This window comes from Choloepus didactylus, chromosome 19, assembly GCF_015220235.1.
Source record: "Choloepus didactylus isolate mChoDid1 chromosome 19, mChoDid1.pri, whole genome shotgun sequence".
Classification (NCBI taxonomy): domain Eukaryota; kingdom Metazoa; phylum Chordata; class Mammalia; order Pilosa; family Megalonychidae; genus Choloepus; species Choloepus didactylus.
The window spans coordinates 63133739-63157229 of NC_051325.1; positions in this window are offsets into that span (position 1 = coordinate 63133739).

Sequence of the window (23491 nt, forward strand, 5' to 3'; positions counted from 1 at the left end):
GTAAGTGAGAAAAGCTCTCTCTTTGTGGTTTTTATTTCTACTTTGCTATGACCAGTGAGTTTAAGCATCTTTTTCTATGTTTGATTCTTCTGTGGGTTTTCTCTTCTGTGAATTGCCTGTTTCTATCTCTTGTTTATTTAAATGTCAGTTGTTTGTTTTGTTCTTCTTACTGCTTTGTAGGATGTGGTCCTACATATTCTGCATCCTCAACTTTAATCAGTTGTGTCCACTGTCAGTGTATAATCCCAGTGTGTGGCTTTGTTTTAGTATGGTCAATTGCATTAAAGTAATTAATTAAAGATATTAAAGTAATTAATTGTAAATGAACTCTGCCTGTTTTATGATGTAATAATGATTTATTATATTTATTGATTTAATATATACACGGGTATATATAGATGGTGTGGTGTGTTTCATGGATGCTTTTAATTTACATGTGATAACTTTATCACTCTTTTCCCTGGTGATTTGTAATTTTTAAGTTTAATTCAAGAAATTTGTCTCTATTCAAAATCACCAAGATAGTCTCTTAAAATTTTCTTTAAGATTTTTATTGTATTACTTTATCATATTTAGATGTGAAGTGAACTTTGAATTCATTTTGGGGCATGACATAAAGTAAGGCTATAATACTGGCTATTTCAGCTAACTAGGTAGGTGTATGATGGCATTGCAGAATGCCCCAGCATCTGCTCGCTTACTTAGAGGGTGCGTCTGTCACACGCCAGTGCCTCATGCGTGTGGGGTTCTTTCTGGGCTCTCTACTTTGTTTCATTGTCTCTTTGTTTATCCCTGAGGTGACGCCACATGGGTTTTATTTTTATATAATAAACAACAAGCAGGAAATTTTACTTCAATGTTGACTTTAATCATTTCACCAGTAAATGTACTATTTGTTTGGGGTTTTTGTCAGACATCTTTTATTAGTTAAGAATGCTCCATTTTATTTCTAATTTGCTCAGACTTTTTAAAAAATTATATTTGGGTGTTGAATTTTATTAAATAATTTTCTATTGCTATGATTATTTTTCTTTAATTTGTTAGTATGATGACTTGTATTCATAGATTTTTTGGATATTAAAGTAATTATTTGTAAATGAACCCTGCCTATTTTATGATGTAATATTGATTTATTATATTTATTGATTTAATTTGTACACATGCATATAAATATGCATGCTTATATATATATATATGCATTCAACTTGCTGTTATTTAATTTAGTTTCTATATGCTGAAAAATGAGACAACATATCTCTTATCAATGTTATAGATATTCCTTCCATTACTTTCAAACGTTTTGCATTATGAAGTTGACTTTTTGGGGGGATCACTTTATCAAATCTGAGAATATCTGTCTTCTACAAGAAGAGGTTAGGGCGGGACTCCTGGGATGAATTTCTACCCTCTTTTTGCTGCTTCACTTTTCCATGCCCGCCAGCGGTAAGCTCGTGGTTGGACTCAGCTGTGCCCCTTGGGACCCAAGCCGGGGCCCATGCAGCTCCCAAGGGACAGCACCCCCTCCAACGGGGGGAGGGGGCGTCTGCACCAGGAACGATCCCGCTCGGGCTGCTCACGGGTATTTCTGAAAAGCTTTAGCAAGCCCTCCAACTGACCAGCTGTTCAGAGAGAGGCAGATGCCCTTCCAGAAGCTCAAAATTAAATTTACACAATCCAAGCCAAGCAGAAGGTAAATATATTTCAGACTCAGTCCTTCAGGCAGGATTTTCAGACACTGCACAAAGGAAAAAAATAGATTACTTGACGAAACCTATTAAAATATCCTTAGGAAACGCAGCTAAAATCAAGCCAAAAGATCTAAAAGGAAAGGTAGTCTCGGCAACTCTTGTCTGAAGACCAGATAGCTTGCAGAGATTTTAAAAGCTCTTAGCGATGTCTTAGCTTTGGTCATATGGTAGAGGGAGGCTCCCTGCAGCAGCTGCAGCAATATTTTGCAAACAGAGCCTTATCATTATTTAAAGTCCAATTCTAGGATGTACTTGGGACCGTGAAGTCAGATGTGCAGATGGAAGCTCAGAGCCAAAACAAGTTGAATAAAAGATGTGGCTCTAAAGTCATAACTCTGATTGTCTAATATAATTTATATAATGGTTCTGAGGGTGATTCCAAAAGTGAGTTGGAAGAGCTGGAAAGCTTTCTTCTAAACTAGCCTCTTTTAGATCAACATCATTCATTTATATGTGAGTTTTGGCCAGACCTTTTCTTTATACTCACTCCATTTCTTTATAATTACATCCTATGACTATAGGCCAGCTGGGAAAGTGATCAAAAGGGAACTGATGTTTCTAGGAAAAAATTAAATCCCGGTGAAATCTCAGATGTAGCACCTAACTGCAGCAGCCTGCACTGTGATGTGACAAGATGCCCGTATTTTCCTGAGCCCTGTTTTGTTCCACGTTGTTTTCCATAGATGGTATACAGCCAGGGAGAGCACTCTCAATTTCCATTGATATATACAGCGTGATCTGAAAAACGAAAACCTAAATTGCTGGAATGGCTTTAATGGGGAAACGTATTAAGAGCATGTGAAATTCTAAACCCGAAGCTAACGAAGAACCCACCTAAGAACAGGACAACGCTGTTCTGTGTGAAGCAAAGGTGATGCACACCTGGAAGGGGCCCCGCAGAGCCTCTGGCACTCAGGAGGGGCTTTCATGTTAGGATCGAGGTGGACCCACCTCTCCTGGCCTCTGCTGTGTCCTTATTGCCTCAGTATAAGGTGGACAGAGCTGACGGGGCAGGCTGGAGAGGACTCATCCCTGCTATGAAAGACCTTAGCAGTGTAGGGGAAGTCCCGTCAGATACCTGGGAGCTCCTGATGTCCTAATCGCAGGTGCCCGCTGCCAGAGGCCGCTTCTGAACCCCAGGAGAGCTTGAGGTCAACATAAGCCAGACCTCCCAGGCAGCTCGGACATCCTGTGAGCCAGAGGCTCCTCCCACCACTGACATTCAAAAGGGGGTAGGAAACCTTTTAGTGGGGCTGAGAGGGGAGCCCAGACTCTGAATAAAACAGAAAAAAAGGGGGAGCTCTGGGCTTCCATAAGACAGAAGAGGGGATAGGAGAGGAGCGTGACAAGGAGGGGTAGCCATTAGTGTCAAACACATTTGGTCCCAAGAGGGCAGAATCCTATTTTCACAACCACAGCAATGCACTCGGGACACTTCCTTCATGAGTGGGAGATTGAATTGTTTTTGTAGTTTAATGCTAGTTTTCCACATGTGCTTATGTTTTAAGACTGCCTGTAAGAAATGGAATTTTTATGCTCTTGGGACTGGAAATGTCCAGACTTTAGATGCAGAATATCAGTTGGGAAACTGCATATAATTGGTATGATTTAAGGAGTGGATTTTTTTATTGTTTGAATAGTATGTCACTTATAATATTACTTTTGCGTGTATGCTATATATTCAGTTATCAACAAATATTCAATAACTGCTCACTATGAACCAGGCACAGTGCAAACATGCCTAGCCTACTCGCTGGGTGCCAGGCATAACCTAAGCATTTTATATCGATTAGCTCATCCGACACTCATAAATTCCAACCCTGTGAGATGGGTACTGTCATATTTCTGTTCTAAAGGTGAGAAAACAGAAACCCAGAGGAGTCAGGCAATTTGCTGTCAGGGTGTGGGGGGCTGGGACCAACCCGGGCCGTAGAGGAGAACCCCGAGTCCACCCTGCTGACCATGGCCTGACCCGCTCGGTTTGTGATGACCAACAGAAGCAGCTCCACTGCTCACAGCCTAGTGGGAGAGAGAGAGACCTTAATCAGATCATCACACAAATGACTCTACAGTTACAGCTGTAATTCGCCTGATAAGTTGAGGATCGAGGTGCCAGGAGAATGTCTCAGAGGTGTTGGCTCTAAGGTCTGAGAAGGCTTCCCTAAAAGAGACCCTTGAGGGGAAAGCTAAAGGACGAGTAAGATTTAACCTGGGTCAGAGGGTCGGAGGGTGTTTCAGGCTGAAGGGAACCTCCTGCACAGAGGCTAATGTAGCTTTTGTACAAGATCCAGGTATCCCTGACACTCAGTGCATCTAGGTGGGAGATCGGTGGTCCTAAGATGCGGCCCCTAAGCAAGTGGCATCAGCGTCACCTGGAAACATCTTAGATCTCGAGTCAGAAACTGGAGTGGATCCAGCCCCGGGGTTAACAAGCCCTCCGGGGGATTCTGATGCTCACTCAGGTTTGGTAACAGCTGCTAGAGAAGGTGCAGCGGGTGCCTGCCCAGGTCCCCTTTGTCAGCAGGTGCGCCCACTGCACCCCCAGCTGCCCTGGGTTTGGGCAGCTGAGAGCCCCCGGCTGCTGCCCCTGCCTCAGGAGAACATCCTCACCCAGACGGAAGCTCAGCTCCCGGACGGTTTGGCACCTGCCGTGCCCTCTGCCCCCCACCCTCAGTGCCAGACCCCAGGGGATGACTGACTGTGTGTTTGCCTCAAGGTGAGATCAAATTTTGTTGCAATCAACCATGTTTCAGAGCTGTGAAGACGAGACCATGTTCCAGCTTAAGTACCTTCCCCTGCCCCATCCTGCTTCTTTCTCTCCTTCTCCTGAGGACACCACAAAAATCCCCACCCCAGGCTGTTTCCAGGGTACCCAAGAGAAGATGCGAAGATGCGGGCATCAGTTCTGTGGAGCAGCAGGCAGGGCTTCCGGCAACGCTGAGGAGGAGGTGGAGGAAATGGAGCGAGGAGTCAGGGGTCTCCTGTCCTCCCCCTTGCTCCGGCTCCCACTGCCTCTGCCCCCAGCTCTTCCTTTGTTCTCGGGCATCCAGTATCCTCCCCCAGCTCATCCTTCTCTGCAGAATTTGCTGTCCTGTTTATCAAAAACAACAAGGTTATTGGTTGTGAAATCCTTCCAGCTCCTTTTTGCAACCAACTATCCTTGGGTTTCTTCTTATCCACCTGCAAACATTCTTAACCCTTCCCAAACTTTCCCCCTCCCGGGGGCTCCCTTGGGAAGCCTCCATCACATCCTAGGCAGGTATGTTTAGTGTCCAGGGCACAGCGTCTGACAAGGGCAGCCCGGATTCCTTTAAGAGAATTACTGTCTTGTGTGTATCCTGGTTATAACTGTTAGTTAAACACCCTGCCGAGGGTCACATGACACAATTGAGGTGAATCAGATGTTTTCCCCGGGACACTGAGCACGGAAAATGAGCCAGCGAACCCGGGTCTGGTTCCCTGGAGTTTGTCTGTGCCCATCGCTCCTTCCTCCCATTCAGATTCCTGGCTCCACTCTGCTGCCTGTGTACTCACACCCGGTCTTTCTCTTTTCCTTCCATTTCTTCCAAAAATTTCCTATTGCTCAACTTAGACCAAGTCGTCTTTGCTCTTTGCAGCAAAAATCCGTAACACACACACCACCTGTATTCTTTACTCCCGCAAAATCCATTTTGGTTCAGGCAATTCCTTTGTGTTTGGTGGCTAAGCCCCCAGAAACAAAGGGCCACCGTGATCACCACTGCAGGACAGGTATGAGGGAGGGAGGGGACAGTCCGGCCCAGGTGCCGCAGCCTGGAGACCACATCCCTGCTCACAGCCCACCTGCAGGGGAGGCGGGGGAAGGGATGCCGCAGCTGTTTCTCTCTTTTCTTTAAATCCCAGCCCCGAAGGCGCATCCCCACTCCCTCCCCTTTCGTTTGTTTCATTTTCCCTTACCCACCTCCTCCTGGCTCCTCCCTGCTCATGGCTGTCCCCCAGGAGGTAGCACCTGAGACCATTCTCTCCCAGCCTCTGAGAACCCCCTCCCACCCCACGTCCAGGGCCCTTGCCTCGCTCCCTCCTCCTGCCGCCCCTCCCGGGGCATTTGATGTCTCTCCCCCCTCCTCCTGGAAGCTCTCTACTCCCCTGAAATCCACAATAGTGTCCTAGTCTGCCTGGGGTACACTCTTTCCTGTCTCCATATTCTATTTTATTGCTGATTCCTGACCCCCCAAATTGTACAAACTAGGCTTCCCCCTCTCTATCTTTCCACGTTTTTTTTTTTCAGGGAGACCCCGTCCACTTTCACAGCTTCAGTTATTACTTCCCTGAAAATACTTTCTAAAAGTGTGTGCTTGGCCCTGATATCACCTCAGAACTACCCCCAGAAATGCACGTCTCCCCAGTGTTTTGCCAAACCCACCCAGCTGTCCTTATCGTGCACTGAACTCAGCATGTGCAAAACAAAAGGCCTTACATTTCCATCAGGTGGGTGTCCACTCGCCTTCGTCCATTCCGGGGCTCCTGGCCCGACCCTCCTCTCGGCCGGGCTGCCCCGGGCCTCTGACCCCCTGCCTGGCAGCGGCCCCTTTCCATGGCCAGAGCGAATGACTGACAGCAGTGGGGAGGTGGTCGTGGCTCTGGGCTGGATTATAACTGAAATCACCTCGCTGGTTTTCCCTTCGGGCACTTTCGTTCTCCTGCTGTGCCCGGTGGTCGGAGAGTAATCTCCTTAAGCCACCGGGCTGCCCGCCCCCGACTGCTCCAGCCTACGCAGCAGCCGCTCTGCCGTCCAGCCGAGGCCCAGACCCCTGCAAGGAGGGCCAGGCCCCCCATCCGGGTGCCGTCCTGGCCAGCACTGCTGGCCCTTCCCCAAGCACACCCCACCCGGTGGGCCCCAAGTATACCTTTGCCCCTCCTGCCCGCTCTGCCTGTAGCCCCTTCTCTCCATCTCCAAACACCGAATTTCCAAATGTCCTTCAAGGCCCAAATCAAATACTAAGTTTACCATAAAATTTCCCCAGTTCTCACCCTTTAGCCTTCACCAAGAAGTATTATTTTTCCACCCCACCCACCATGGCGTGAATGCATGGGTGAACGCGCAAAGAATCAGTGAGGAAACCTGTGCTAGGGAGACTTTCCCAGCACTGTGCTTCGACTCTGAAGTTAAATTTAAGTTGTCAATACCAGTTTTAGACTCTGGTTTATGCTTGTTTGACGCTATCAAAGGTGTTATGCCAATTCAAGTAATCTTCCTCTGAAGCAAAATACATTGACATCGAGCTCTCACTTTCCCCTCCCCAAGACCGGATCTGCTTGTCTCCTATCCTGCGTCTGCTGGAAGCAGGTGGGGAAGGAAGTGCTGGCTCCTGCTGAGGTTGGACAGCTGCCTTTGTGGATCCGAGGGCTGGTCAACAACCACGGAGTGTCCCACCGAGTGTCCGCCCAGGCGGTACTTCTCCCTTCATTGAGAATACACATAAAAGCTTAGAGTTCAGGGATTTGTGCAAGTGGCACTGGGAGGCCTGGAACAATGTGAGCGAGTTCTCTCTCCATCCAAGGTGTGGGCAGTGCCCTCCGGAAGGACTTGTTCCGTGCCTACCCCTTGGTTGGTGGGGTGGTGTCCCCTGGCTTGTAGCAGTGTAAATGCCATCGCCACATGCCTGACTTCTCCCTTTTGTCTTGTCCGTCTCATCCCCTCTTCTTATAAAGACACCAGTCAAGCTGGGTTAGGAGTCTGCCCTACTCCAGGATGACCTCGTCTTAACTAATTCCCTTTTCAATGACCCTACTGCCAAATGAGGTCACCCCCTGGGGTACCAGGGATCAGGCCTCCAGCATGTCTTTTGGAAGGAGTCATAATTCAGCCAATAACATTATCTTATAAAAAAAATAGTGCAAGCATAGCCAAAGCCTATATATGTTCACTTTTCCAATGTGCACGTCAATTTTTGTGGACAAAAATAGAAGCTAAGAGAAATACAAATTTCAAAACAGAAAGCAATGACACGTATTGTCAGAGAGTTCCCATATATACCACAGCCAGGTTCTCCTAGCCCAGTAAGAGTATTTAGATTTTCCTTCGATGTTAGCAGAGAAGTTGGGCCTTGTTAGCACAGGTTTAGTGGTGACAGTGTATTTGTCCTTCCCCCGTTCCCTCCCTGCGGACGGGGACAGCAGAGATGATTTACGGGCTGCCCGAGGGGCCGGTACCGTCAGCTTTCCTGATTAGAGAATCCCCTGAGCTTATCATGTAACAGCTCAGGACTAGATGGCCGAGGGTATTGATGAATAGTTTTATGACTCATTTGAGCAGACCCATGAAGCCAATTACTCCACGAGGTGGCATGTCATCACAGTTGCCTTCGATCCACTGCGGCTGACTCATCGATTCGAGTTTGCTGAAGAAAGCGAGTGTAACAGCCTGGGATCCAAAAGTGCTGAGCCTTGGATCTGGGCTTGAGGGTAGGTGTTTCTGGCAGGGTGCCTGTGGTTTCCTTAGGCTGCCTTAATTATTCCGCCGTTAGATAAGGTTTAGTAATTTGATATGAAGTGGGAGAGAATCCGCAGCAAAGTAAGAACAGAATCTGTAATTCTTCAATTCTTGCAGGACTCCGCAGGAGCTGCCTCCCAACCTCCATCCCTTTTTATTGGGAAATTTGAACTTTGAACCCAGGCACGCATCCATGCATCATTTGCTTAGTTTGGAGGAGTCAATTTAATTAAAACTCCAAGCTGAAACATAGATGTTAGCTGTTACTTCTAATTTTTTGTTTAGCTTAAATGCAATAGAATTATGGTTTGGTTTGGTTTCTTTGCACTGTAGAACTACTAACAAGAGGAACGATTTACAACTAGCAAATAGTATGTGACTCCATGCACATGGGTAATTGGAAAATTAGTTGCAAATAAAATATTTTTTAAAAGGATACATTTTTGCACAGTTTCCTTCTTTTACCTCTTGCTGATGCGTAATTAATAGAGAGATATATTCACTTAACTTCTGACTTTTGGAGACTGCCCACGGGTGTCATTTCCATCTCAGAGACCCAATGCAGTGTGACAACCAGTGACATTTCTGCCATTGGAATGCAGAGTGGTTGTTGCTGAGGAACAAGCTTCCTTCAGAGAAAAAAAACCAGAAACATAAGATGCAAGAAGCAGTTTCCTCCAGTGACGAAACAGGGACCTTCCCTGGACTCACTGACATGGTTGGAAGGCCAAAGAGAACTCGGGAGCAGGGGATAAAAGCTGGTGTGGTTTTTAATTTGTAAAATTTTATTTTAGAATATTTTTAGAGTTACAGAGGACTGAAGATTTTACAAAGAGTTCCCATATATACCACAGCCAGTTTCTCCTGTTATTTTTAAAAGCTTTATTGAGATATGATTCACATACAGACAATTCACCCATGTGGAACATGCAACTCAATGGTTTTTTTGCATATTAAAAGTTGTGCAAACATTACCACATCTTCATTTCTCTGTACCCAATAGAAGTTACTCACCCTTGCCCTTAAACCTCACAGCCCAAGGAAACCATTCATCTACTATCTGTCTCTACGGATTTCCCCGTTCTGGACATTTCGTACACATGAAATCATACAATAGGTGGTTTCCAAGATTCTTCCATGTTGTAGCGTGTGTCAGCACTTCCTTCTGTTTCGTGGCAGAATAATATTCCGTTGTACGTCACGTTTTGTTTACCCATTCGTCTGTTGATGGACATTTGGGTTGTTTCAACTTTTGAGTATTATAAATGATGCTATGAACATCTGTGTACAAGTTTTTGGGTAGACGTGTGTTTTCATTTCTCTTGGGTATAAACCAAGCAGTAGAGTTGCTGGGTCATATGGTAACTCTATCCTTAACATTTTAAGGAACTGCCAGACAGCTTTCCAAAGCAGTGGCACAATTTTACATTCTCAGTAGCAATGTGTGAGCCTTCCAATTTCTTCACATTCTCTCCAACACTTGTCTTTTTTATTATAGACGTCATAGTTGCTGTGAAATGCTCTTTGTTTTAATTTGTATTTCCCTGATGGCTAATTATTTTTAGCACTTTTTCATGCGTTTCTTGGACATTTGTATATATTCCTTGGAGAAAATCTCTTCAGATCCTTTTTCTATTTTTTAATTGGGTTATTTGTCTTTTCATTATTGAGTTGTAAGACATTTAGAAAAATATAGGTACAAGTTCCTTATCAGATATATGATCTGTAAATATTTTCTTCCATCCTGCGTGTTGTCTTTTTCACTTTCTTGATAGTGTCCTCTGAAAGACAAAAGTGTTTGAATTTTCATGAAGTCTAAAATATCTTTTGTCACTTGTGCTTTTGTTGTCATATTTAAGAAGGCTTTGCCTACCTCAAGGTAGTCATGATTCACACTTGTTTTCTTCTATGAATATTATAGCTTTTGCTCTTACATTTAAGTGTTTGATCCATTTTTGAGTTAATTGTTGTAGATGGTGTAAGGAAGGGGTTCAGTTTAATTCTTTTGTGTGTGCATATCTAGTTGTCCCAGCATCATTCATTGAAAAGCTTCTTCTTCCCCTCTGAAGTTTCTTCTACCCTCTCAAAAATCAGTTGACAATAAATATATGGGTTTATTTCTGGAATCTCAATTCTATTTTGTTTGTCATCCTTATGCCAGTACTACACTGTCTTGATTGCAGTAGCTTTGTAATAAGTTTTGAAATCAGGAAGAATGAGCCTTCCAAATTTGTTCTTCCTTTTCAAGATTGTTTTGGCTATTCTGTGAATTGGGGGATCAGCTTGTTAATTTCTGCAAGTAAGCCAGCTGGGATATTGTTTTAGTTTCCTGGCTGCTAAAAAACAAAAGATCATATAATGGGTTGGCTTAACAATAGGGATTTATTGACTCCTGGTTTCAGAGGTCAGAGGTTTCAGAGGCTTGCCTCCTCCTGGGTTTGGTATCTTCTGGCTGGCCAGAAATCTTTGGGGCTCTGGGCTTTTCTTTCACATGGCCATGCACATGCGTTCTCCCTTCTCCAGGTTCCTTTGGCTTCTGGTTTCTAACCGATCCCTGGGTCTTCTTTCTTCTATGCCCAATTTCCTTTGCTCATAAGGACTTCAACCACATTCCATTAAGGCTGACCATCCTTCGGTGTGGGCACATCTTAACCAATGACAGCTTCAAGGGTCCTATTTACCAATGGGTTCACACCCACAGCTCCAGGGCTTGGGACCTGAACATGCCTCTTGTGGGAGGACATGACTCAGTCACCAACAGATATTGATAAGAATTTTCTTGAATTTTTAGATCAATTTGGGTAGTATTGTCATCTTAACAACACTGAGTTTTCTGATTTATTAACACGAATATCTTTTCATTTATTTAGGTATTTAAATTATTTCAACAATGTTTAGAGTTTTGTAACTTGTGTTCCATTTACCCCTATGTATTTCATTATATTTGATACTACTATAAATGGAATTGTTTTATTAATTTCATTTTTGGATTGTTCACTGCTAGTGTATAGAAATACAATTGAATGTTGTATATTGACCTTATATCCTGCAACCTGCTGAACATTTTAGTTCTGATTGTGTTTTAGTGGATTCCTTAAAAATTTTTTTTATATAAAAGACCATGTCATCTGCACATAGAGATCAATTTACTGTTTCCTTTCTAATACAGACACCTTCTCTTTCATTTCTTGCCTGATTTCTCTGGGTAGAACTCCAGCACAATGTTGAATAAATTGGTGAGAACAGACATCCATGTCTGGTTCCTGAACATATGACAATGGCATTCAGCCTTTCAATTTCAAGTAAGACGTTAGCTACGAGCTTCTCATAGATGCCTTAAATCAGGTTGAGGAAGTGCCCTTCTATACCCAGTTTTTTTCAAGGGGCATTGTTTTTGTCAAGTGCTTTTTCAGTGTCTATTGAGATGATCGATTGTTTCTCCCCCAATCCTCTGATTCTATTGATATGATATAATGCATTAATTGGCCTTTGGATATTAAACCAACCTTGCATTCTTGGAATAAGCCCCACTTGGTCATGATATACAAATATTTTTATATATTATTGGATCGATTTTGCTATTACTTCGTTGATTTTTGCATCTATAGTCAAGAGATGTTTCTCTGTGGTTTTCTTCACATGTGATATATTTGTATGGTTTTGGTATCAGAGTAATAATGTCTCAAAGAATGAGTTAGGAAGTGTTGCTCACTCTTCTATTTTTTGGAAAATTTTGTGAAGAATTGGTATTATATCTTGGTTGAAATGGTCAATAGAAGTCACTAGTGAAGCAATGTGTTTCTTTTTAATAATTTCTGTCTCTCTATTGATATTCTCTCTTTGATGAGACATTGTCATCATCCTTCATTTTCTTCTCTAAGCCTGCTTTCCTTTGGTTATTTGAACATATTTATAACAGTTGATTTGAAGGCTTTGTCTGCTAACTCTGACATCTGGGCATTTTCATAGACAGTTTCTGTTGCTTTCTTTTTTCCTGTGTTTGGGTCACAATTTCCTATTTCTCCATTTGTGTCATAAGTTTTGTTGAAACTGGGAAGTTTTAGATAATATACTGTGGAACTTTGGAAAATAGCCTCCCCTTTCTAAGTCTTCTTGCTGTTCTTTAATTATTTTTTATATGCTTAGTGACTTGGCTGGACTCTTCTGGTGACGTCTACTTCCCCTGTAGTGTGAGGGCAATGCTGTCACTCCTCAGAGGTGCTGCCTGGAGCCTATGGGCATCACCCTGGTGACAGTGGTTGAGCAGGGCTCTCTTTGACTGTCTCTTTGCCCAATCTCCCAATTAAGTTGTTCTGCCTCTCTTAACATCACATCCTGCTGTCATGCCCTACTACTTGCCTGCTGATTGCTCTACTGTTTTCAGCAATACCCTGGGGTGTAAGGGTCTTCACAGTATGATACATTGAAAAGTTGTTCTCTTTGCAATGGCAGTCTTTGAGGTCAATCTTGAGGCTTTATTCCAATGCCTGGAGGACTCTCATTAGCTGCTTCTTTCCCTGGTTCTCTGGAAAACGCATAGCTGGTTTATGATCTAGCTTATTATTTTCTTAGAGCTACTGGCCTCCTCTTAATTGCTTCCTACTAAAATCTCCATTGTTTTTGAGAGCATGCTTGGGCTTTTTCTTCCCCACACTCTGCTCCAAATAAAGCCCACTCTCAGGGGAGAAATTCAGAACACTCTGTTCTTGTGGACTGTCCCCCACACCTCCACCTCCCCCTGGGCAAAGCCTCTGTGCTATTGCTCCAGAGCTGAGAAGGGTACAGTGGCCCACGGCCCTGAGAGTTAAACCCTGGCCTGAGCAGGGTTGGGAGGAGGGTGACCTCTGGACCTCTTGGCTCACCTCTCCCAGTGTGGACCCTCCACCCTACTTGTGAGTGTGAGTTGGTAGAGGGCAATGGGGCCCCAGAATCCTCGACATGCCACACCCAGGTTAGAGATTCTCCCTAAAGAATGGAGGCTGGGGAGAAACCATACAGCTGGACTGGGAGCTGGGGAAAGAGGGAGCCCTGTGTTCTCTGGGGCACACACCCAGAAAAGGGTTTCCATCAAGCTGACCTGGGTGGGGTGGTATGGAGCAGGTCATGGCTCAAATGCCAAGACTTTTGCTGTTCTTGCCAAGATTGAGTAGATTTTCTTTGTAACATGTGTATCACTTTGTTGCAGGCCCTTAGGAAAGTTCCCAGGGACATTAAATGGTTGTTTATCTGTAATTTTAATGTAATTTGTGTCATTTATGAATATTACTGGGGAAAGTGCTCATCTGTCTCCTCATGCCACCATCTAAAAATTTGCCCCTGATGTGACTTCTTGATGATTTTCAGGTGTGTAGGCATGGACCCTCTTCAAACCCTTGGCTCACGACTTTTGCAGTGGGGATTTGCGCAGTTTCTTAGAACTTTTCAACATGAAACCCCCAGAAATTGCTTTTATTTGTGATTTTGCAAAGAGCTTCAGAAGTTAGGTTGCAGGATAGGAAACTCCCCCCAAGCTCTGATTTGCATCTAGCTGGGCAATCTGTTGGTAGAGAACTTATGTCCAAAGACCATCTTATCTTGATGGTAAATTTCTAGGTAGAAACACACCATTGTCAAGGTCCATTTCTTTCTGGTATCATTCTTATGCTCACTTCAACTCTTTTTTTTGTGTCCTAAACAGCTCCCTGAGTGGATTTTTAGTAAAAGAAAATTAGTTTGCAAATCAAACCCAGCTTTGTTGATTGGAGGTCATCAGTGGATTTGGGCACTGTGGTTTAGCTTGAGCAGCATTTCCTAAAATGAGTCAAAGGAAATGTTCTTCCTGTAAAATGATTTGCAGAAAGAAAAAAAAAAAAAAACACTTATGTAAGTGGCAGAAAATATCCATCCCCATATTAGAAAGTCATACCAAACGTTAGTATATGGAGGGATTACTGAATATTGAATGAATTTTAGAGTTCTGTAGGGAAGAAATGTTTTCAAATTTGGCCAACCAAAAGATTCCTATATTTATTTGCATTAGAGCCCTTTTGTGGACATTTGTCAATACCACCTGGATTTTTTATTCCCTGGAATATCCTTTGGTAAATAGTGCTGTAACCTAAAATGTTTCCTTCTCTTTACTTACATTATTATTTTCTAAATTTGCATAGACTTTATTTTGTGTTGTGCATGATAGTCCAAAATACATTTGATGTGCTTTCATCTACATACCAGCCCTATGATATACATTGAGCTTCTTATTTGTATATTTTAGTTAGTTAATTTTTATAAATTTTAACTTAGGAGGCAAAAATAAATGTGAAGTTTCCATTACCTAAAGAGGGAAAAATTCCATTTGTTCCAGTTTGCTAATGCTGCCAGAATGCACAATACCAGAGATGCATCAGCTTTTATAAAAGGGGGTTTATTTGGTTACACAGTTACAGTCTTAAGGCTATAAAGTGTCCATCAACAAAGGGTACCTTCACTGGAGAAAGGCCATTGGCACCTAGAAAACCTCCGTTAGCTGGGAAGGCACATGGCTGGCGTCTGCTGGCTCCCAGGTTGCATTTCAAGATGGCGTTCTCCAAAATGTCAGTGGCAGCTTCCAACAGCTGTCTTCAAAATGTGTCTCTCAGCTGCAGCTACTCTCTCAGCTCCTATGAGTTCTTCAAAGTGTCCCTCGTGGCTGTAGCAAACTCGGTCCTTCTGTCTGAGCTTTTATAGGACTCCAGTGAACTAATCAAGGCCTGTGCTGAATGGGCAGGGCCACCCCTCCATGGAAATTATCTAATCAGAGTTATCACCTACAGTTGGGCGGTTCACATCTCCATGGAAACACTCAAAGAATTACAATCTAATCAACACTAATACATCTGCTCACACAAGGTTGCATCAAAGATAATGGCGTTTTGGGGGACATAATGCATTCAAACCAGCATGCCATTCTTTTGTACACCAAATATTTTCAAGTGAGTCTCCCAAATTTGCCAAGTAGAGTGTGTCCTGTTCCATCAGAGGAAAGGACAAGCCTTTGCTTTGGCAGAGCTTATATTCTAACTGTGTGCCTTGCGGTTCTTGCGTTGGCTCTTTCATGAGAGACACACAGAAAATGACTTTTTCTGTTCCCATATGTTAAGGGCTCTCAGTCATAATGAAGATGTGTCAGGAGAACGTTTGACAGTTTTGATCTTTATTTAGAACAAGTTGATTTAAGTCATAGTTTAAGTCATAAGTCATACTTAAAGTAATTTTAAAAGACTAAAGTCATTTAAATGACTTAAGTCATTTTAACTCATACAAAATGTACGTCATGGAGCACTATTTCTACGCAGTATTAATGTATGCCTTGCAAAATGGGTTCCAAATTAAATAATCTGGGGTACTCTGGACTTAGGAATATTCAACAGGTTTCCTTACTAAAGGAGCTCTCAGCACCTTGTATGTTATTGTGCTGAGTGAATATGGGTCTGTAGGGTGATGGGTTTGTTCACAGTTTCCCATGCTTGTTCAGGGAGCAAATCCTGAGCACGGTGTTTCAAAAATAACATTTGGGGAACGATTTTTCTATTGTCTACATACACAAGAAATGCCAATGTACCAAGATCAGAGATTTGTAAACATGCCAATTTTAGAAGTCTCAAAACTAAGGAAGAGAAAAAGGAATCTCAGTTAGAAAAATGTGTTAGCTATAACTGAACAACTTGAAGCTTACAGATGCTTTACATACGCAAAAAATCAAAATGGGGAAAATCAAGCTCCCCAACTAAAAATATGCTGAAAACAAATTAACCTAATTTTATATCAAAGTGGTAACATAATAACACAGAGAAAAATTATTCCAAGTAATCTTCAAAAATGGCAATCTGATTCGAAAACCCTAGTGGTAATATTCTAAGGATAAAAAGAACTACAGAGAGATCTTAAAATTTGCTGAGCAGTTTTATTATTAGTAATTTTATCATAATTTAGACACTATTTAGTGCATCTTTTAAAATAAATAAGTACTATGTTAATGTTATTAGTGCAAAAATATACAAATATATACACATTTAGAATAAAAAAATGTAAGAAAATATGCTGTCATGCTAAATTCGAATGGGAAATAATAATACAAACTCATGATTTAAATTTCACCCATGCAGGCACACACTGACACACACAAATCCTAGTTCTACCCAGAGATGTCCTAGGAGCTATGACACCTCAGAAACAGTGAGCACACAAGCTCAGATCTCTGTTTCTAAATACCGTTTCCCATTAAAATAAAGTAGGGATCAAAGACAAAAATAATTGAGTCATGCGGTATCACATTGGCTAAATGTGGGACAACTTGAGCATTGAAAAAAAGATTTTTGATTATAAAATATAGAGCATAAGATACATGAACCCATAAAGATAAAAAACAAAACAGAACAAATACAAAAGTAAAAACTAAACCAGAGAGTGGGGTAGACAAGGAGATGTGCCGTCCAATTTGGCCTTCAGAAAATGACTTGAAAACCAGCCCCATGGAGTGCAGGCAGCTGTCAGCTCATTCGGGGTCTGCTTCAAGTTCAGGGGACCAACCTTGATCAAGATTATGCCATGGGGGGCGGGGTGGGGGTCCTGAATGTGGTAGGGGTAGTAAGGTCCAGATATTTTAGTCAAATAAGGGACAATTGGGCAATAGCCCAATTCTGAAGGGAAAAAAATCATTTGCTGCCATTGTAAGTGATAATTACAACCACTTCTTACCCTAAATATTGGTAACTGATGTGAGACATTGATCTGGAACCAGTCTATCCTCAGTTGATGAAGTAATAGTCCTCTTTACAGAAAGGTACCAGGTAATGAATGAGGAGGAATGGTAGATTTAGGAAAACACCCCTTTGAAATCCCCAGTGAAATAATTTTCAGGGGCAAGGATCATCTGTGATGGCTAAAATTATTAAGTAAGTACCTGTTGGGGAAAGGATATTGCTGAGTTCCAGATTGCATTCCCACATTTCTTGCTCTTTGCAAAGAGGAAAATGTGCCTTTACATGGATGCATCTTGAGATCACATGCTTAATCGAGCGACCAAACTTAGGAGAGTATTTGTGGGACTAGAATATGTTATATGCTTCCTGATGAAATCACCAAGAAGTAAACAGCATCACCTATGAAATGTTCTTGCTGAAAAATATTTAATCTAAAGTTAATGAAAGCATTAGATCTAACTGCTAGTTTGCAGGGGATCTGGGGATAAAGGATAGGTTAAATGCCACAAGGACATAATCAAATATGCCAGAATGTGGGGTATTCTATAAGATATCTGGCGAGGTCTCCTTGAAAAGTCATTATCATGAGAAAGAGGTGACGAAGGTGGTAGTGTGGGGGCCTGTATGCTCCCTCTTTTGCTAAAGACAATTTGAATTGTGTTTCTTTACCTTGCAACTAAGAAAGTGCTGAATCATAGAGATGTAACAGTAAAAATGAAGGGCAAATATCAGTGTGTAGGGGGTGACTTTTAAAAATTTTAGAGGGAGAAATGACATGATTTATTTTTAAATTTTCAGTATGAAACATTTCAAATAAGCATAAAACCCCAGAAGGTAATAGAACAGATCATCCATGTGCCCACCTCTGAACAGATATTAACATTTTGTCATATTTGCTTCTCAGCGCTCACTATTTAAGCATTTGCGTTGTTTAAAATGCCAAAGCAGGAGAGGGTGTCCTGTTTTTTTCTCTCTCCCAGGCACTGAGTTCTTCTCAAAGTCATCCAGGATTACCAGTTTTCAGTGTTTGCTGTGAGAAATGTCCAAACGCATGCAGTAGACATCTCATAGCAAATGATAGCATTTGTAAACACTGATTCATACTTTGCTTTTCCCAAAATATAATATATATACTGGAGATTGTTCCATATGTGTATTTATAGAACTTCCTCGTTCCCTGTAACAGCTGGGAAGTATTCCATGGAAACAGACCTGCTGGTTTATATTGAGCTTGTGCTCAACATTTTTCTGTAGCATAAACAATGCATCAACGAATAACCTTGTACGCAGGTCATTTTACACATACACAGGTTTATTTTGGCAGAGATTTCAAGGAGTGAAAGGTCTAAGTCAAAGGTTATGTACAATTATAATTTTTTAGATTTTGCCAAAATCTACAATTTATACAATTTATACTCCCACTGCTAATATATAAAAGAGTCTATTCCACAAATGCTGGCCAAGTTTGAGTTAGGGTTATCAAATCTTTGCCAATGTGGTCAGTGAGAAAAGCATGGTATTTCAGTGTTGTTTTAAGTTGCCTTTTGCATGAGCATCATTTCATATATTTAAGAGGCAGTTGTAATTCATTGTCTGTGAATGTCCTGTATTTTGTGCTCATTTTTGTATTGATTTTTTTTTCCTCACCAATTTACCAAAAACACCCATGTATATACATATATAATACATATACACACATATATATATACACATATGGGCACAAAAAGCAATGCTGGTCTCAGCTTCTCATTTGACTTTTCATTTTTTGTCATGGTGATTTTTACCATGTAGAATTTACAAATTTACTTTCATGTAGTTAAACTTAGCAATCTGATTTTGTTTTGTGGCGTCTTTAGAAAGGATTCCTGTGTTGATCCTTAAAGAAAGCAAGGTGTTCACTGTATCTTCTACGCACGCTTTGTGTTTTATTCAGTGGGTAAACTTGGTTTTGGAGGAATACCACTCCTTGTAAAGCAAGGGCTGGGGGAGAGCACAGCACTGGTTGGGTGACTCATCCTCCCTCACAGCTCCTCCCACTGCCTCTGCCTTGCCCCCCGCTGCCCTGCAGAGAGCACTGACCTCTTGCAGAAAGTGTGAGAGCAGCCACTCTGAGCATTAGTTTGTCCCATGAGAAAATGAAGTGGGTTGCAGTTAAGTTCACTCAGTTCAACCATCATAACATGCCCAGGAACGACTGTCTCTCGGTTATCGTGACAGAAGTCAGCCAGCCCCCTCCCAGAGACCACCGTCGGCAGCCTGGGGCCCTGGGCATCCACCAGGCCTTCCTCCCTGCAGGTGGGCAGTGAGCACCCAGTGACCAAGGCTGACCCGGCACGCGGGGCTTGCCATCCTCCGGGAGAGATCATGTGAGGCAAACTTGACTCAAAGAAAACAGCTCTGGCTGGCGTGGATCTGATTTTGGTTTCTAATCAAGCTCATAGGCTGAATATTTATGGACTTGGTCCTGCTCATAGCCTCACCATGTAGTTTTTCAGCAGGGGAAAATGTCCCAGTTCATTGTGAGTTGATACTGAAAGTGTTTGATAAAAGAGCCAATTTGTCCTTTTCCCCATTGGATTTGGCTTTGAGTTAACAAAAAGTCACCACTGAAGTAGTTGGTCATACATCAAAGAGCCAAGATCTAATGGGCCTTTGAAGAGATGGAGTAAACATGTGGGAACAGAGTTCCGAGGCAGTGACACTGTTTCAGAACACATGAGGCGTCTATGACTGTGAACAGTGTTTTAAATTTTAAACAGCTCTTAAATAAGCTCATTCAACTTCTCCCTTTCTTTCCTCCTGCCATGATTGCACAATAAGTATAGCTAATCAGAATCGCGGAGGCCTGGCCATGGAGTTAGCCTGCAGCATGGCTGGAGAGAGGGGAGCAGATGTGTCTGTCTCTCCATGCATGCCCTGCACGTCATGGCCCACGCACAGGGCTCGCGTCTGTGTGCCAGCCCCACTCCAGGACTCGGCTCACTGTGTCCGTCCAGTGGGTTCATGTCAAAGCTGTACTTGGGACGGGCTACAGGACACCAGGCTCGAGGGAGTTAGAACTTGGGACACTAGACTCTTGACTCCATATTGGAAGAGGTTCTTTTCCTCTTTCTGGCTCATTCCAGAATCCTCAACATCTACCATAGTGCCTGGGATGTAATACGGACTCAACAAACATTTATTTAATGAATAAGGGAGGATTATCTTTGAAAATAGTGAAAATAGGTAATTAAGACCAACCCTTAAAATGAGGACAGGTAGAAAACATGTACAACATATTAAAAATTCTGCAAGAGTGCAATGGAAAGCTAACAAGGTAGGGAAGGATTACCAGGCTAAAATGCAGGGGATCTGAGCTAACATCTGGAGCTCTTTTGATATCAGCCAAGTAGACCAACATTTCGTATTGTATGTTGGTTTCAGCCAAATAGTCAAATCTCCTTTGCAGATTTCTGGAGCTCTTTCTCAGGGTAGCTCACTCCTCTCAGTACCTGTACCCCTCAAATTCCAGCCAACAAAGTCCCGCTTGAGCTCTGTCTCCTCCAGTTTGGGTTTCCCTCCCTGAGCTGCAGGCTGGGCATCGCTTCCAGGCAACAAGTCTGGGCAAACAGCGTTCAATGTGCTTGCTTCTCTCAGGTATATTCCAGCACTGTCTACTGTGTAATATCTGAAAATTGTTATCTCTGTCCACTTTTCCAGTTGTTTATGGGGATAGGTTGATTCCGCTACTTCCTCATAGTCAGAAGTGGAAATCTATGATTGTTTTATGCTAGTCTGACAATCTTTGTCTTTTAATTGGAGCATAAATCCATTTTAATTTAAAATAACTATCAGTATACTTGGGTTAAATTCTACTTTCAGAGTGCTGACAACATTCTCTTTGTTCCATTTATTGAATCTGTGTTGCTTTCTCTCCTCTCTTGCTCTCATTTCCTACTGAATTAACTGAATACAGGTTTCCAACCATTAGCCTGGAAATTATACTCACTACCCTTTACTTAAAATCATCAAGGAATAATTGGTACTAATAACCTCTTCCCAGGTGACATAAAAACCTTGAAATATATTATCTTTCTTTTCCTCTCCCTAATGCATATGCTGTGTCTGTAGTTTAACTTAAATAATTCATAAGGTTGAACATTAAATATAAAATTACTAGATATATAAAGGAGCAGGTTAATGTAGCCCACCACCAGGAGAAAAGTCACTCAGTAGAAGCAGATCCAGAGCTGACCAATGACAGGCATTGTGAACAAGGAAATTAGAGCCACATGTGATCCTGCTCCAGTGGTTCAAGAATGGAAGAGAAACCTGACTGTAATGAGAGAAGTGGTGTATGTAAGAAAGAACCAAATGGAACTTCTATAAGGGTAGACAAATATATCCGACCACTGGGATATGGAGAGCCCAGAAAGTTCCCCACATGTATGGCCACTTGATTTACAAAAATGATGGCACTACGGCACTGTGGAGAAAAAGATAGTGTTGTCAAGTAAATAGGGGTTGAAGAGTGGCCATCCAGATGTAACAAAAGGGAAATATGATTCCCATATCATACTGTATAAAATATTAGTTACACATGGATTGTAGACCTAAGTGTGGAAGTTAAGACAAGAAAACTTTTTGAAGGTTGTGATGGTTGGGTTCATGTGTCAACTTGGCCAGGTGATAGTACCCAGGTGTCTGGTCAAGCAAGCACTGGCCTAACCATTACTGCAAAGACATTTATGGCTGATTAATAAACCAGAAGTTTGGTTTATTAAATCGTCAGTCAATTGGCTGCAGCTGTGACTGATTACATCTATGAAGGGCGTGTCTTCCACAATGAGAGAATGCAATCAGCTGGATTTAATCCAATCAGTTGAGGACTTTGGAGTTCATCGAACTTGCCAGTTTGTTCCTGAGGAGTTCATCAAACATGTTCATCGAACTTCTCAGTTCATTTCCTGAGGAGTTCATCAAACATCTCCATTGGAGTTGCCAGTTTGCTGCCTGCCCTACGGAATTTGGACTTGTGCATACCCACAGTTAAAGTGAGACACTTTTATAAATCTTATATTTATAGATATCTCTTGTTGATTCTGTTTCCTTAGAGAACCCTAACTAATACAAAGGTATATAGGCAAATTTCTTCATGACCTCAGAAGTTAGGAAAAATATTTTTAAAACAGAATATTAAAAAGCACTAATAATAAAGGAGACTTGCTAAGTTTGATTACATTAAAATTAATTACTTCATTCCCTCAAGACACTATTAAATAAGTGAAGCCACTAAGTAGAAAACTATATATTATATTTAACATATGAAGGGCTCCTCTCTAGAATACATGAAGATTGACCACATGTCCATAATTAAACAGACAAACTGATTTTTTTAAAAAAAGTGGACAAACTTCTTGAATGGTCCCTTCCAGAAGAGGATAAGCAAATGGCTAATAAGGTTATGAAGATGCCTCAACTTCTCTGGGAGTCAGGGAATTGCAAAATGCAGCCACACTGAGGTGCCTCTATTATCCCTTCTTTATCTTCTTCCAGGATTTAAGTTACACCTGTGGCAGTCCGATGCTATGGTCCCGTAGCTTTGGGCTGGATGGCCTTTAATCCTTTTTTTTTCTTTTTCTTTTTCTTCTTTTTTTTTTTTTTTGCCTTTCAGTTTGTGTAGATTTTATTGACCTGAATGGCTAAAATTAAAAATGACTGACAATGCCAAGAGTTGGCAAGGATGTGGAACAAAGGCAACACTCACATCGCTGGTGGGAATGTAAATTGAAACAACCACTTTGTAGCAATGTTTGGCATTTTCAGCTTTACCATGGCTCTGACCCTGCTGTTATACTCCCTCTCAAACGTGTTATTTATGAATAAAATACATTTGAATGAACTATGTCATGGTGGGTGAAGCTCACAAATAAACACCAAGCAAAAGAAGTCAGACTCAAGAGAATACAAACTGTGCCATTTGCTCTAATAATTTAAAAAACATATATTTGCAGTCGGGTATTTATGTACTAAAGCTATAAAGAAACAGAAGAAGAAAGGGGTTGCTGTGAAGGGTGGGAGAGCATTTGTCCCAGGGATGAGGAGAAAGTGACTTGTTGGGGCCCGTGGGGACTTCTGGACAGCAGCAGGATTCTATCTCTCAGTCTGCGTGGCTGGTGTCCTGGATGCTAATTTTGTGCCAAATCATCGAGATGTAAATTTATATAATTTTTCCTTTTTCTTTATATTCATAACAGAAGAAGTGCTTTAAAAGTGAAAAAAAAAAAAAGAAAAAGGAACACAGGATTTGAGTTAGACACGCTTTCAGGCAAATAGCTCCGTCATGAGCAAGCCTTAGACCTTGACAAACCAAGGAAGACAAAAAATATGCATCACAACCACGGCAGAGCAGAGTATAAACATCTTGGGATGGTTTCCTTTATGTTTCCAGAGCAAATTCAGAGCATGGAAACTGCTGCTGGAAGATCCAGTTGAATCCAGTGCAGTCATCAGAAACTTCAAAAATGCTTTTAAGTATTTTTAATATATGTATATACCGATTTACTTAAAAT